The sequence below is a fragment of the Mesocricetus auratus genome, unplaced genomic scaffold, assembly GCF_017639785.1.
Source record: "Mesocricetus auratus isolate SY011 unplaced genomic scaffold, BCM_Maur_2.0 Super-Scaffold_100047, whole genome shotgun sequence".
NCBI lineage: Eukaryota > Metazoa > Chordata > Mammalia > Rodentia > Cricetidae > Mesocricetus > Mesocricetus auratus.
In genome coordinates this window covers 829,935-844,637 of record NW_024429224.1, presented here as the reverse complement: position 1 = coordinate 844,637, position 14,703 = coordinate 829,935, and positions in this window count along the sequence as shown.

Here is a 14,703-nt window from a genome sequence, read left to right as displayed (position 1 = left end):
CAAGGTCTGGTGTTCCCACAATTCACCCCTTTTTATTTTTAAATGAGGCACTCCTGGCTTAGGTCAAGTAGGGTCACCCTCCCTTTCCCGTCCTTGGGGGACCTTGAACCCCTGTCTTAGGCGGGAGGGGTCTTCCCCACAGGTTGCCCGTCGTCGGAGACACCCCAACCTTAAATCACCTGTAACCAACCTTCATGGCTATCGGGATTGCCATGGGCTAAGCTAAGCAATACTTGGTTACAGATCTCTTGCCTCTGGAACAAGGCACGTTTGAGCTCGGCATAAAGCCAGAATGCCTACCACCACTGCCACCATTTCCAGGACCCCCATTGACATAGCGCCTCTCCATCACCGTACCCATCACCAGATCTGGGCCATAACATTCTAGCAGCCTTCATCTGTTACAAGGGTAACATGCACGTGATTTACATTCTGTTACAAGGGTAACCCGCATGTGATTTACATTTACAATTTGATAAAGTTTACAATTGTTCCAAGATCTGCTCATGAAAGCATTTAGAAAGTGCACTTGCACAGATACATTAGGTACAATCATTGATGTTACACATGTAGCATTATGAAAAATATGAACAATAGGCTTGTTGCACTATCTACAGAGTACCAATTTGTTCCTGTGGTGATGCAGTTTGTTGATTTAATGTCAGCTGATTATGTGACTTGAGTCAAAGTCTCCTTTTTGTCACATTAGGACAAGTTGCATTTCTCCAGAAAAATACACTGGCCTAGGCACGATTCCAGAAACAGGAACCACCAAGTCGGATATTTCAAGTGACCATGTCCTGTTCAATTACTGAAAAGAGGCTTTTGCCCCTCATCACAGTCCATACGAATGTCCAAATGTTTTAAATGGGTCCTTTTTTCTCTATTGGCTTCACGATGAAAACTCATGGGTCCGGAAGGTTGATGCAGCAGGTCTGTTGAGAAACTGGAAATCTCGAACTGACTGTTTTCTTTCTTTCTTGGGCTCTAGATTCAATGACATCAAGGTTCAGGAACACTGATTTAGGAGATCTCACTCAAACTAGCTTAGGTAGGCTCCCATGGTCTCAGGTCCAGTTTTTCTCTGCTCCATGCCGAAGCTTTTATTCTTTTCCTACAAGAAAACACAAACATGCCCTCGACCCCAAATTAGGGTCTTCTCCACTGTTTAGTGCATGGATGTCTCCATTTGACCTGAGCAATGGTTGCTCAAGTTCCATCATGCCAGAATCTGTCTGAAGCTCACTGGCACTCACATTATAAAATTTTTAAATGAGGAGTGTATTATTTGATGAGTCATATGGGGACTGGGGACATTATTCCCCCTTTTTTATTTTCTAAAAAAAATTTTTTGAACTGTTGAAGCTGAACCATAATAGTAGAAGGATTTGTCTGCCCTCCTTGGTTAACTATCTAGATAAATTTAGATTATTTGTAGATGACCATTAAAAAGGACATATCCATTAAATATTTCCCAAAAACTTCTGAAAATCACTCAAAGATTGTAAACTATACTGTGTCCAAATAACTTTTGAAAATTATTTGAAGTCTGTGAGCAGTCTTTCCCAATCTAACCTGTAGAGCTCTCACTAGCTGACAAGGCCTCATTTGCATCTTAAATTTTTCTGTAAAAACATTAACAGACTGGCTGGATGTTCCTTTTGTCTATATTTAAAGCAATCTAGGTAGCTTCTTAACTATTTTTGAAGGGATTTAAGTATCCTTTTAATCATATAAGCAGTTCACACTCACGCATTCACAATCACATTTCATACATACCGGTGTGGCCACACCATACATTCAGAACATACATGCATCTTTCAGTCATCCTTTTTCCCTAGGTCATGATTAGTCTGTTGCAATGAAGCTTCCTTAATTGAAATCTATGTAAAAGAACAACTCCAGCCAATCCTTGAACTAAGAGGTTAAAAAGTCCTGTATGTTCTCTATCATTCCTCCATTTGAGCTACAGTCATGGGGTACAGCTGTACCTACTCCTTGTAACTCTGTAGATGTGAGGTGGAGAGGCCAAGCTTTTGGCCATAAGTTTTTAGAGATGACTCACAAAATAGAACTTAAAGGTAAACAAAATTTTCCATTCTATATACCTTTGTCTTTTTCTTTTTCTTTACTTAATACCAGTACCTTTTTACTGTTACAAATTTTTTGTTTCACCCATTTTTTTTTTAAATCAGGGTTTCTCTGTATTGTTTGAGGCTGTCAGTCCAGCCTGGCCTCGAACTCACAGAGATACGCCTGCCTCTGCCTCCCCAAGTGCTGGGATTAAAGGCGTGTGCCACCACCGCCCAGCTTGTTACCAATTTTTTTTTCTCTGTATTATTTGGAGGCTGTCTTGGAACTTGCTCTGTAAACCAGGCTGGCCTCGAACTCACAGAGATCCGCCTGCCTGTGTCTCCCGAGTACTGAGATTAAAGGCGTGTGCCGCCACCCCCCCGGCTATTCACCCATTTTCAATCTATTCTTCGACCCAGGATATTCCCTAATGCAAAAAGCCTTAAGATTTACACAATCCACCCTCCAATTGAGGGCAATCTCTGGGTTCCCCTTTTACCCGACCTTAGTGTCAGGCTAAGGCCTAGAGATTTAATCCAATCCCCCCTCCAACTGAGGGTGATCTCTCAGGGTCCCCTTACTTTCCTGACCTTTGTCAGGCGAAGGCCTGGAGATTTAACCTGGTACCCCTAGCTTGGTACCCCTTTTTAACACATCCACATAGCCTTACTGGCCAGCCTTTTAGATCTCTCAGTTCCCCTTTACTTTCCTGACCTCAGTGGATCAGGCGAAAGACTGGAGTTTTGTTTTGTTTTTTCTTATTTTACCCTTTTTTTGTTTTTTGTTTTTTTTGTTTTTTTTTTTTTGAGACTGGGTTTCTCTCTATCCTTTTGGAGGCTGTCCTGGAACTTGCTCTATAGACCAGGATGGCCTCATTCCTTCCTATCTCTGCCTCCCGAGTGTTGGGATTAAAGGCGTATGCCACCAACACCCCGCTCTCTGAATATCATAGCAAACATCCTCCCAATCTGGGACATTTAAGCCTTCCCCAGTAATGAACCATGGGCTCCCTGGTTCAATCCATTTTAAAAAGCCTGCCATGGTTGTAGTCCCCTGTTCTTCAAGCAACTTTTTTACGGGATACTGTAATTTAAACTTCCAGGGACTATTTCCCATTGTTTCTTTTCCTATTTTCCTCCATCTGTCCCTGGCTGGCAAAAGGGACAACCCCGTCCACTTACCTCGCTGTCACGATCTCGGTAGGACCTCCAATTGTCGCGTCTGCTGCGCGGCCTGTGTCCGAGAACGTGTGGAGGGTGTCGGGGATTGACAACACAGAGACTCGTTCAACGATGTAAAGAAAACTTTAAGCAGGCTCCAAAAAGGCTCAAGAAAACTTCCTAGGAAAGGCTCCCACCAGAGAAGCTTCTGCTCTCTCCTCTACCCTGGCTGGTTCTGCTCTGACCCCAGAAACTGATCTGGGCGTGGCAGAAGAGGTGGTTAGTCTTTGGACAAGGTCGAGGTCAGGGTGGTTTCTGCAGGCAGGCCTTTTCCAGGAACTTAATGCCCCCAGGCATTGTATTGTTTTTAGTAAACATGTTTTAGTAAACATTGTCTTACAGCTGCCTACTCCCAGGCAGAAGGGGAAGTGGGTCTCTGCTCAAGGTCTGGTGTTCCCACACAAAGCATGGCAGGGGTGTTCTGAAACCCTTTCAGTGCTCTTCCCCTTGTGACTGCTGTGATCAACCAGTGGCGCCTTTAAACACTATTCCCCGTGCCTCTTCTCTTGGCAGTTCATCATTGGATTCTTTACATCTCATTCGATGTTTTTTAGGACTGCTACTGCTCTCTTTTCTTTATTCTAGCTCCTGTATCTTTGGGCGCCATGGATGACAGAGGTAAGGACCACCCTGCACCTCTTCTTTTCCGTAGCCTGTGCCGTGTCTTTCTCCCAAGAATTAGCTTGTTTGTGGTAGGTTTCTCCCAGCTGTTTTTCTTTTTCCTTCTTTTCTTTTTTGTTTTTGTTTCCTTTTTTTTTTATTTTTCAAGACAGGGTTTCTCTGTGTAGCCCTGGTTGTTCAGGAGCTCACTCTATAGACCAGGCTGTCTTCAAACTTGGACCCACCTGCCTCTGCCTCTGGAGTGCTGGTGTGTGTTGCCACAACCCAGCCTAGCTGTTTTCTTGCCTATTGAAATAATTTCCTAGCACAGCACAGTAGTTTTGCTACATGGCCCAAGCTTATCTTGAATATACCAAGTAGCCCAGCCTAGCCTTCAACCCACAGTTATACCCCTGCCTCAGCTGCCTGAATGCTAACTGCAGGTCTGTGCCTGAGGATAGCCCAGCTTATGTATGAAATCCCGGCTACAGGATGAGGCAGGCTCGTCTCTCTTCCTGCTGCTTGGTCTGCTTCCTTTGCCAACCAACTCCTTGAGAACTGCAACCCTCCATAGAGAGGGCGGGGAGCCTTCCCACTCCATCGAGCACCCAGGAGACAAGTGCGACTATAAATGGTGTTGGATTACACTACAGTGTAAGTCAGGCATCAGGTAACAGCTACGAGCAGCTTATGTGACTTTGGCAGGGTTTCAGATTTTGTCTCTATCACCAAATGGTTTATTTTACTTGATAAAGCAAAATAAATCTTCGTGTATTGCCAATTCTTTTGCCGGTAGTGTGCTTACTCATCAGCATCCTTCTTGAATGGGTGGAATTCTGACAGCTGCATTAACTGCTTTGGGTGTTTTTGGTCTAGAAGCTAGGTAGATATTGTTAATGTGTTAGGACTCATAAAGAGGGGTCCATTTCATCTTTATCAAGTTCAGTGAGTTCAAAACTGTCCTTAGACCTATGGGTCTAAAGCTCGGCTGCTGCAGGATGTTTCAGCCTTGGTAGTGGATGTCTTTATCTAAGTAACAACAGACAACAGACGTGGGTTCAGGTGTGCTTACTCTTGACCCTGAAGGCAGGTGGCAGGTGTGGCTACCAAACACCTGGAGGATTAAGGGAAGTAAGTCTGTTTGCTCCTTTACATGATAATAGAAGTCTTCTGTGGTAGTCCCCACTTTTGGTTGGGTACTTAAGGATGTTAAAGAAGAAATTCGGGGCATTCAGTATGGACTTGATTTGCCCTCCTGACCCTATCCTGCGTCTGCATCTTTCTCTTAACATCTTTAGCTGGCCTTTCTCAATCCACACTCTATGAACCGGGCAAGTTTGCTGGTTCTGACTGCATCCCTGCAAAGACAGCTTCCCATGTCTTTCCATGATGTCAAAGTTTATCAAAAGTGATAAATTCACAAACTAGGTCCATTGCACTGGCTTTAATTTTCCAAGTACTATGGATTTCACTTGATATCCACAGCCACTGGCAACTGCAGTTTCTTCTGTCCCAATTAATTTGCTCATATTAACTCTTGGGTCACACGCAACAAGATCAGAGAGCTGATGATGAGGCAGAGTCCCCGAGGGTCACACAATTGACCTAACAATGTGGTCACAGACGTGCTGTGGCACCAGCCTGCCAAAGACCGGGTGGATTCAAGGTCAATGGCTGGCTCCAGGCTTCCTGGGTCAAGATGGATCGTAGTAAGGTAAGCAGGGTGACTGCCCAGGCCCAGGGAACAGGGTTATAGGTCCTCTGCTGTAGACCCCATGCTCCATGCACCAGACAGCCTGATGATGGTTAGGAGACGGTTGTCCCCAGCATTACTTCCTGTGATGGCTAATCTTGCTTGTCAACTTGACTGCTTCTGAAATTAACTAAAATTTAAGCCACTGGGCACACCTGTGAAGGATTTTCCTCACTGGACCATTTGGAATGGGGAGACCCACCCTAAGTCTGGGCCACACCGTTCGGACACAAAAGAAGGAAGCTTTTGCTCTTTGCCTGCTTGCCTTCGCTCTCACTGCCAGGCTCATCTATCCTGTTGCTGATGCTCTCCTTTGCTGGGGTTAGAGCCTCCTCCCTCAGCGTTCCAACGTAGACTAAAGACCAGCAGCTCTCTGGGAATCTGCTGGGACTCCTGCACCAGGTTGGGACTTCTGAGATGTCCAGTCTCTTTGGACCGAACAGCTCTTTGCCTTTCTATTGGGAAATAGTCATTGTTTGACCACCTGAACCTGTAGGTGGCTCTAATGAATCTCCTTTTAATACACACACACACACACACACACACACACACACACACACACACACACACACACACTCTATTAATTCAGTTCTGTTCCTTTGGAGAACCCTGACTATTACATTTCCTATCGTTCATGTAAGGGGAATCACACCATTCACTGATCGGTTGGTTTTGCGAAGTTTGTGGTGGGCCTGGTGTGGTTTTGGTATACCATATGTTCCTGATTTAATTTGCTTAAATAAGTCATTTGCTTAGTACCTCATGGTTTTCTCTGTATGTGGGGACAGCACACACTCACATGGGAATAGTACACATTCATGTGGGGCAGTACACACTCACACGTGTAGCCCCGCACTACAACACTTCTCACGGATTTGGGCAAGGGTCTGAGGATTGAAATAAAGACAAGAGACAGTGGGCCATTCTTGCAAGGAGAATGCCGTTTATTGCAACAAGAGGGGAGCATTTCCACCAGTTAGCAGGCACGGTGGAAAACTACCAAGGTCAGAAGTTCATGTTCCCAGGCCCCTCTGGCGATAAGAATGGGCAGATAACAGGAACCTGCATTCAGGCAATAAGGATGGGCAGATAACAAGAACTTGCATTCAAGCCTTATTGGAAGGAGGGGAACAGAAGATAACTGCTTAGATAAGGTCCTAGTCATAAGCTGGTCAGCAGATCCCTATGGGGGAAGGGTCCAACAGATCCCCCCTTTTAATATATATATATATAAGCAAAAATGAGCTTCTGTTTTAGGTTGCCCAGGATGTCAACATCTGCTTTACCATCATTGAAAAGCCTGCCCAGGCACTGCAGACACTCTGTCTTAGGTTAACAGACGTGTGTCACGCCCCCCCCCACCGAGTCTTACCTGTCACTGATTGCTCATTAGTCTTGCAGGCTCAGTCAGGCCTGCACTGAGGGGTTCTCTGCTGTCAAGGAAAGTATGATCTGCTTTGTATGAAAATGGCACTGGGCTTGTGGCCTTCCCATGCGGCAAAGGCAGACTAGGGCTAAGACTGCGCTGCCCAGGGCCATACTCCTGAGGGCTAGCAACCAACTCCATTCCTTAAGTAATCAACCTGTGGCCCCTTTAAGAGGGAGTCTCCTGAAAGAGGAGGCACCCTGGTCTCAAAAATCTTAATTTGGGAAAATTAAGAGAGAAATTTGCTGGTTATGATTTAAAGTGCCCTCCCTGGGGAGGCAAAGGCAGGTGGATCTCTATGAGTTTGAGACCAGCCTGGTCTACAAGAGCAAGTTCCAGGACAGCCTCCGAAGCCACGGAGAAACCATGTCTCGAAAAAACAAAAAAAACAAAACAACAGCAAAAAAAAAAAAAAAAAGATTTAAAGTGCCCAATTGTACTAGAGAATTGATATTATTTTGGGAACTTAAGATAGAGGCAACCTCCCCTGAGAGTTTATCCAGCATGCCTGCCATAGCAACTGATTCAGAGATAAACTGTAGCTGCGATGGCGGCTGTCACAATAGCTACCGCGATGGCCGCCGTGATGTCAAAATCTCTCTCGTGTAAGGATGAGCTGACTCTCTCCCGAGTGTTCCGCTGGCATAGGCATGATACCAGGAACAGAGACCACTGAGGAGACATTTCACCACTCCAACAGCTTCTCAAGCAGCTTTGGGACAGGCGGGTTCCTCATGAAGGCACAAAAGGTCTTCTGATGGCTGGGGTGTAAGAACAGCGGCTCCAGCAGTGCCTGACAGGACAGGGATCCTGCCCAGCCCTTGAATGTTAACTGCAAAACCTTTTGTCCATGTCCTGATGGAATACTGAGAAGGTGTTTTTGCCACTCAATCACGTCCACACTAGCGTCCAATTGTTCTAAATGGGTCCTTTTTCTCCCAAAGGAAAAACTGGCAAAATGAATTCTGTGTTTCAAGGTGTCCGGTTCTTTGTTGGCTCCAGGAGGAAAACTCACGGGTTTGGGAAGTCGATGCAGTAGGCCTGTTGAGAAACTGGAAATCTCAAACTGACTGTTTCCTTTCTTCCTCGGACTGTAGATTGGATGACATCAAGGATCAGGAACACTGGTTCAGTGGATCTCACTCGAACTGGCTTGGGCAGGCTCCCCGGTCTCAGGTCGGGTTTTTCCCTGCTCCATGCATCTCAAACATTCTGGAAGCCACCAAGCTTTATTCTTTTCCTGCAAGAAAATATAAACATGCCCCCTCGACCCCAAATTAGGGCAGAATCGGGCCTTCTTTACTCTCTAGTGCATGGATGTCTCCATTTGACCCAAGTGAAAGTTGCTGGAGTTCCATCATGCCAGAATCTGTCTGCAGCAGATTGCTCATTGACATAATAAATTTAAAACGAAGTGTGCATGATTTAATGCATCATGTGGAGACTGGGGACATTACTCCCCCTTTTTTATCCTTTTTTATCTTTTGAAGTTACATTTTCAAGGAGCTATGAACATGCTCCATAATTCCTTGTCCTTGGGGAATATAAGGAAAACCTGTTTTGTGCTCAATTTTCTATTGAGTACAAAACACCTGAAATACCTTACTAGCATATCCAGATCTGTTGTCTGTTTTAATAATTTTTGGAACTCCCATGTATCACATGTTTGGTGGTTTTCCAGTTTGTGCAGTTGGCCATCAAGAAGCCTGAATACCTATCAACTGGCATGTGCACATATTTTAACTTGCCAAATTCTGCAATATGAATTGCAGAATGCATTACATTTTGAATTTGCTCAAACAATGTTCTAATCTGATCATTGCCTGTTCCTATGCACTGCACTGTCTCTATTACTTGAGGAGCTTTAAAAACATAATGATTATCAGTTCAATCAACTCGTTGCTTGGAATAAGGAACATGCATCATATTTGGTTCTCTGCCAGAATATCTCCTTGATTCCACACAGCATTTCTGTATTATATACGCTAGTGCTTCAAAAGAAGGATTTAACACTTTGGCTGGGAAGACAAAACAAGTTTCCCATGGTTTTTCACTGTTAATATAACATCTGTTGATATTGGATTACACTTTATAATAGTAGAAGAACTTGTCTACCATCTTTAGTTAATTGTGAATTGGGATCACTACCTTCTTTTAGTATTTCATTTAAAGGTTTCAAATCACCAGTAGATGCCCTTAAAAAAAGGACATGACCATTGAAGATTTTCCAACAACTTAAAGATTGTAAACTATCGTTACTAATTTCTAATTTTTGATCTTAATTTCTTTAGGCTATCATATATGTCCCAAATAACTTTTGAAAATAACTTAAAGTTTGTGAGCAGTCTTTTCTAATCCAATCTGTAAAGCTCTTGCTAGCTGACATGGCCTCATTTGCATATACACTGACACCTTTGTGGGTGGGGTCTAACAGGGTGGCAGTTCCCTGAGGCTTCTTCTCAAAAATTTTTTTCAAATCATGCATTAACTTCTATTCTCCAGATTTTTTGTTTTGTTTTGTTTTGAGACAGGGTTTCTTTGTGGCTTTGGAGGCTATCCTGGAACTAGCTCTTGTAGACCAGGCTGGTCTCAAACTCACAGAGATCTGCCTGCCTCTGCCTCCGGAGTGCTGGGATTAAAGGCGTGTGCCACCAACACCCAGCTTAGATTTTCTTTTTAACTATAAAAATTTAGAAGGACCTCTATATCCTCTTCTCTGCTAAACTCTATAGAATCATCCATACAGATTCCCTTTGCTCTTAGGTCAATGCTGCAGGTTTCTGCTGTTTTTCCACTGACTGGCTCTGAGGGCTCAAATTGCCAACCTTTCCTGTTAAGACATTGACTGGCTGGATGCTCCTTTTGGCTATATCCAAAGCAATTTAGGTAGCATTTAAACTATATTCGAAGCAATTTAAGTATCTTTTTAATCATATCCAAAACAATCAGAGTAGTTCACATTCTCGCATTCACAATCATATTTCATGCATACTGGTGTGGCCATGCCTACACACAGAGCATACACACATCTCTCATCTCTCCTTTTGCCTAGGTTGTGATTAGTTTGTTGAAATAAAGCATCCTTAATTGAAATTTCTTGTAACACAGCAGCTATAGCCAATCCTTGAATCATGTGCATCCAAAATCTGAACAAATCCAAATTTATCCATGTTGTCTTTCTTTCTCTATAAGGTCTTAAAACAGTTTCTGACTGACTGTATGAACAGCATTTTCTACACATATGGCTGGGCGGAAGCTACGGCAGCAGTTCTCAAGGCTGTGAGCTTCCTAAGTTTTGGGCTTGGCCTTCCTTGCTCACCCTTTATAAAGCCTTTAGCCTGTGTCCTAGCAGCTGAAAGCTTTTTCCAAGTTTTCTTGGCTGTTGTACCAATCTGTGTATACACTGTTATTTTTAAAGCTAATTGCTTATCTATATCCTTGTATTGCCCTTCCTCAGTGAGTATCTCATAAGAAACAGGAAGGTTTTGGGCTCTATTCTTCTCAGCTGTGATCTGACACTGCTCTGTAAATTCTGCTTTCCACACAAATAGTTCCCTTCTGGTAGGCAGGCCTTGGCTGTCAGCTTCCAATCTCCTGGGGGGCAATATTCTCTATCAGCATCTGGGCAAAAGCTGCTGTTGGTGTATACTGAATATGAGCCATCTTTAGTACCTCGAGCTGTTTAAATGGTATCGGCATGCACACTCTGTCTATGATTCCCTGAGCATCCCTATGCTCTGTCATAGGAACTGTCTGAAATCCATGTACATCTTCTCCTTTGTCTACCATTCCTCTAACACTAGCTTGCACTGGAGACACGTGAACTGCTGCGACTCTCCGCCATGACTTGAAGGGTGTCTGTACCTGAGGCTGATCTAGGCTTGATATTGTCATAGACAAAGGAACATTTTTTTTTATCTGAGGAGACCTGTAAAGTTCTTATCTCCTGTGAGAATGATTCCACTAATCTTTCAAGCCTCTTAGCCTCTGTTGAATTCTACCATCAGGTTGCTGTCTCTCTGCATTTCTAGTTAAAAATGAGGGAGGTGAAGACTCTTCGTCCCGATACTTAGTAACTCTCTCTTGGTACTCACCCCAGTCTGTCTAGCCGCTGCTCAGTAGGCAGAAGTCTCTGTCTCACTGCTAACTGGTTCAGGGCAGATATTTTCTGCTGTCCTGCATGTATGTGTGGTCGAACTTTTGTTTCCCCGAGCCCCTGTGTAGCTCTGATACAGCTGCAGCGGTGGCTTCAAAACTTTTAAACTCTAAAATTTTCTGTACTTTCTTCTGCTTTACTTCAGCTCTCCTGGCTGTTAAAATATACCCAAGTAAATATACAATCATCTAACTAATAATTCTCTGTCTCATATCTCTAATTATATACATTTTTTACTCTCAAGGTTAAAATAAAATCTTTAGCTGTCTTTCACTTAATATTGGTACCTTGTCTATTTAACAATTCTTTTATCAATACAGCCCTAGAAGCTGAGGTACCCATTTTCCAATACACCCTCACAAATCCTTACGTGCTGGCCAGCCTCGGAGGGCGATCTCTCAGTTTCCCTTCTTTCCTGACCTCAGTGCATCGGGCAAAAGGCTGGAGATTAATCTGGTACCCCTAACTTGGTACCCCTCTGCAATATACCCTCAACCTTACTTGCTGGCCAGCTTTCGAGGGTGATCTTCCAGTGTTTGCCCTTCTTTCCTGATCTCAGTGGGACCTCCATTTGTAGTGCCCGGACTACAGCACTTCTCACGGATTTGGGCAAGGGTCTGAGGATTGAAATAAAGACAAGAGACAGCAGGTCATTCTTGCAAGGAGAATGCCGTTTATTGCAACAAGAGGGGAACATTATATACCAGTAGGCAGGCATGGTGGAAAACTACCAAGGTCAGAAGTTCATGTTCCCAGGGCCCTCTGGCAATAAGGATGGGCAGAAAACAGGAACCTGCATTCAGGCAATAAGGATGGGCAGAAAACAGGAACTTGCATTCAGGCAATAAGGATGGGGAGATAACAGAAACCTGCATTCAGGCAATAAGGATGGGCAGATAACAGGAACCTGCATTCAGGCAATAAGGATGGGCAGAAAACAGGAACTTGCATTCAGGCAATAAGGATGGGCAGAAAACAGGAACCTGCATTCAGGCAATAAGGATGGGGAGATAACAGAAACCTGCATTCAGGCCTTATTGGAAGGAGGGGAACAAGAGGTATTTGCTACATAAGGTCCTAGTCACAACCTGGTCAGCAGATCCCTATGGGGGAAGGGTCCAACACACATGGGAGCAGCACACATTGACATGGGGAAGTACACACACGCACACACGTGGGGATTGAGCTATAACTTGTCAGAGTTTCTTCCTTCCACTGTGCGGGTTCCAGAGCCTGAACTCGGGTCCTTGGGTTTGGCAGCAGACACCTTTACCTGCTGAGCCATCCTGTAGGCCCAGAGTTGGCACAAGAAAGATGCCGATTCATTCTGCCTCAGCAATGCTGCCTCAAATGGAGCAAACTCCTTATAGATGAGTCACTCAGGACAAGGCCCGGCCTGTAGGTGACACTGCTTTGCAACATGGCGTAAGTGCCTGTGCAGCCCAATGCATTCATATTTCTCTTTTCCCTTTTTATTTTTAAATTGTCTCTTCATGTCCTCCCTCCCTCCTTCATCCCTCCCTTTATTTCCTCTGTCTTTTTCTCTGTCTCTTTGTCTCACCTTCTTTTCCTTCCCTTCCGACGTCATTTTCCAGCAGTGGCTGATGGTTTGGATGACAGTATCCTGTTGAAACAGAAATGCCCCCTTCCCTTCTTGGGAAGGCCTTACTGAGGATGGGCTAACACACAAGTCCTCGATCTTTCCTGTAAACATCTCCATCTGTGCTGTACCCCACTGTCTCCTACAGGGGCCTAGGCCACCTCCGCGGTACCACAGCTAAGCATCCCTTGCCTGGCACCCTTTTCCAATGCTCTGCTCACCTGCTTCTTCCTAGATGTGGGTCTCCCGTTTACCGTGCACTCCTATTGAGTAATACCGTCACTTTTGCATCTTTGCTAAAAACCTCCTGACCCATGCTGGATCTGGGAGTTTCCACACCTGCCCCTGGCTAAGGGGCAGGGGAAAGGCCCTAGGAACAGATCCTAGCTCTGAAAACCCCACGCCTGTGATTTTGATGAAGTTACTTCCCCACCTAGATCTCACTTCTGCAACTGTCTGTAAGGGCAGGGCTGGCTGTCCTTGGGGATCTGGGGCTTTCTGTTCCACAGAAGCCTGGACTTTCCTTCATCCAGTATTTCTGGGGGAAACGCTCAGAGTCAAGGCATGTATTTTGACATAATCAGGGTTCATTGTCCTATTTGAGATTTTCTGGATTCTCAGCTAGCAGGAGTTTATTATTTTTTATTTTATTTTGTCCCCTGCCTCAGTTCGCCTCCGGCTTGGGTTTCAACATGAGACCCCTGTCCCGGAGCTCTCCCTCTCAAGACTGATTGCAATTGTCCCGGCAGGATGAACTAAGTGGTCTGTGGCTACCATCTGCTGGGATGCCACCTCTTTCAGGTCTATGACACTGTCTGGCTTGGTCTCCTCCATGTACGGTCCCAATAAATAGTTGTTGAAAGAATGAAATGAGTATAAAAGGAATATCTTCCAGTCCCGGGGCAAAGGTCCACATCTGGAGGGATGACAAACAAAGTTACTGAACCTGCCCATTGTGTCCTCCTGTCTCCCTGGAAACCCAGAGGTGACTGGTGTCCCAGTGTAGGTGAGTGGAGGCTGCCATGGGAAAAGCCCTGAAGCCATTTCTACCTGGTGCCAGTGTTGGTGGGGTTCATCTCTTCTCTCCAGCCCATCCTTCTACCTTCTGTGAAGGGTGGAATGACTCATCAAAAGCAGCATGCCCCCGCTTGAAACCCTCCCCTCTGACTTGGAGGGGAGCCACTGGGTGTTCTAAGGAGGTAAAACATTTCATTCTGAAGCGAAGCTGTTAAACCGAGGGCATAAACAAAGCAGAGACGTTGTCACCAGCACTGCTGTGTTAAGGGGCCTCTTTGAACCTAACCGTCATACTCAATATCATATAAAAATAAAATGCAATAAAAGTACAGACCCTCTAAGAGGTGAACCCTTTCCTCAGTCAAGAGAACAGAATCTCTGGCCTGGTGGAGACCTAACATTCCAGGTGGGCAGGTCAATCCCGTGGCCAAGGAACCGTAAGGTAGAGGGCAGACCCACCTTAACTGGTGCTCAAGTAACAGGAGGAATAATTATTGCTTTAATGAGAAGTGTCCTTTTCTTACCCAGAATTCCTGCCCCCTAGTGCAACTGTGTAGAGAGATGTAGATGTGCGGCCTAGGTGAAATCTGCCCACTTATCTGCCTTTTGTTTTTTGTTTTTGTTTTTGATTTTTTGAGCCAGAGTTTCTCTGCAGCTTTGGAGGCTGTCCTGGAACTCGCTTTTGTAGACCAGGCTGGTCTCTAACTCACAGAGATCCGCCTGCCTCTGCCTTCCAAGTGCTGGGATTAAAGGTGTGTGCCACTGTCCACTTCTCTGAATTTCCCCAAAATTCGTGGCTCTTCCTTCCCATCCACCTGTTTTCTGAATGTGCGTCCCCGAGTTCTTTGGGCCTCACTT